Genomic DNA, 2,576 nt, shown 5'->3' with positions numbered 1-2,576 from the left:
GAAGCGGCAAAGAATTTGCAGAAAGGATTTGAAGAAAAAACTCCCCATCACCGTTTCAATTTTAAACAAAATATACGACAGTTTAAATGGCGATAAATGTTTACTACTTCAACTCAGAACCATTTCAATGTTAATTTTGGGGTTTGCAGGTTTTATGCGATATAGTGAAATATCTTGATCCACAAAACTTTGGATTACACAGTTTACGTTCTGGAGGAGCGACGGCTGCGGCCAACTTTGGAGTTACAGATCGATTGTTTAAAAAACACGGCAGATGGAAATCTGACAGTGTAAAATCATTGTTGTCCGTGTCTTCCAACCTTGGTCTCTAATTATCTTTCCCTTGCGACAGATACAACTTTCTATACTTACTATTACTTGAAATAAAAGCAAATAAATAAAGTTATTTTCGTTTGAATACGTGAATTAGAAAATAAACAGAATTTTAGCCACACCACGTGTTTTCCCTGAATGGTTAATTTGACTTTCGTAATAATGTTCTTAATACACAACTGTCCCCATAGCTCAGATTTAACCCAACCCATAGGATAGATTTAGTAAAAACACTAAGGAATTGATCCCGCAGAGTAGCTTTTTCCGACGCATCATCGGATTGTCCTCATGACTCTGCATTATTTATTTAAGTCCGAAAATATGTTTCCGGGCGAGAAACTGCCTAAAACGAACGTTTTTGCTTTAGATGGGCATGCCCGATTATAAAAGATTCTTATATGTCATAATAAGAAAGAAATACAGTGTATGACCCCGGAAATTACAAATTTTTAATAAACAGCATATATTTGCCCTACAATGTAGCGATTTCTATTTAAATCCGAAATTAAATGTTTCAGGGCGAAAAAATGCCTAAAAAGAACGTTTTTGCTTTAGATGGGCATGCCCGATTATAAAAGATTCTTATATGTCATAATAAGAAAGAAATACAGTGTATGACCCCGTAAATAGAAATTTTTAATAAACAGCATATATTTGCCCTACAATGTAGCGATTTCTATTTAAATCCGAAATTAAATGTTTCAGGGCGAAAAAATGCCTAAAAAGAACGTTTTTGCTTTAGATGGGCATGCCCGGCTCAAAAAAAGCTTTATATACCAAAATAAGCATTGAAATAGTTATTTTTAACTATAGGAGGATTGAGACGGGAAATTTGTCGCAGTATCATGTATTAAACAGAAATTTAGCCATATCATGTGGTTTCCCCAAACTGACTCCACATTGTCCCCATAACTCAAATTTAATGAAACTAACATCGCATTGTCCCCATAACTCAAATTTAATGAAAATAACATGACATTGTCCCCATAACTCAAAATTTAATTAAACTAACATCGAATTGTCCCCATAACACAAATTTAATGAAAATAACATCGCATTGTCCCCATAACTCAAATTTAATGAAAATAACATGACATTGTCCCCATAACACAAATTTAATTAAACTAACATCGAATTGTCCCCATAACACAAATTTAATTGAACTAACATCGAAATGTCCCAATAACTTAAATTTATTAATCAAACATTAAAATTAACATCGCATTGTTTTGGTAAGAATTTTTTGCTTGAAGTTGCAAATGATTTCAAAATGGTGTAACTAATAATACATATTTTTAGATTTCGTCGTTGGGAGAAAATGGATTTGATCAATTAACTACAGCACTATATTTGTAATAATATCCTAATGCTCCAATTCATGCTCTAATACAGATGACCATGCCTCTTTGATAACGATGTGAAAAACAAAAACAAAAGAAGTAACGTACAACTTTCACAGACTAAAAGTAGAAGATCTGGTCTGTATATTGCACATATTCTGGTGTGCAGAATAGACTTATCAAGATTCATGACAGAATGACGGAATCCTCCCCGCAGGATAATTCATAATGTTGATAGCCGAACCCGTTGGTAGTCAACGAATAGCCGTTTTATGTTTAAAAGGGTAGCTGACTTGGTACTTTGTACTAAGGATGCGCCAAATAGCTATGTCCGAGATATGTACGACTGGCGAAATCTGTAAAATACAATATGTACGACGGACGAACCCGTGGTGGATTTTGCCATGGGCTAACAACTAGAAAATAATAAATAATAAATTTTTAACAAATACATTGTAAAAAGTGAAGATTTCAGTTAAAAATATTAACAAAAAAATCTCATTATTTTATAGATAATACCTCCAGTCAACGAAATGGCTATCCCAGGAACATTTTGAAATTCTTTGGAAACTTTTTTTTACCGTGAAGAGTCGTATACATTTTTGGGACAGAAAAAAGTTTCAATGACGTCGTGGAATTTTATTAAAAAAAAACTGGAGATGGAGTCATCCCCGTCGCCTTTACGTCGTTTGACCCTTCCCTCTAGTTATTTATTTATTTCCTGTCCCATTTATCAACATTTGCCACCCATTTTTATTTTTTTGAAATTTTTTACCTCCAATTTATCAAAACTCCGTTTATTTAGCACTAGACAAGACTAGACAAGTACAAATATTTGAATTCAGCCAAGGAAGATGAATGAACAAGGCAAATACTAGTATTTTCTATGTCATAATTTGAAAG

The sequence above is a fragment of the Hydractinia symbiolongicarpus genome, chromosome 1 (genome assembly GCF_029227915.1).
Source record: "Hydractinia symbiolongicarpus strain clone_291-10 chromosome 1, HSymV2.1, whole genome shotgun sequence".
Lineage (NCBI taxonomy): Eukaryota > Metazoa > Cnidaria > Hydrozoa > Anthoathecata > Hydractiniidae > Hydractinia > Hydractinia symbiolongicarpus.
Note: the sequence above shows the minus strand (reverse complement) of the source record.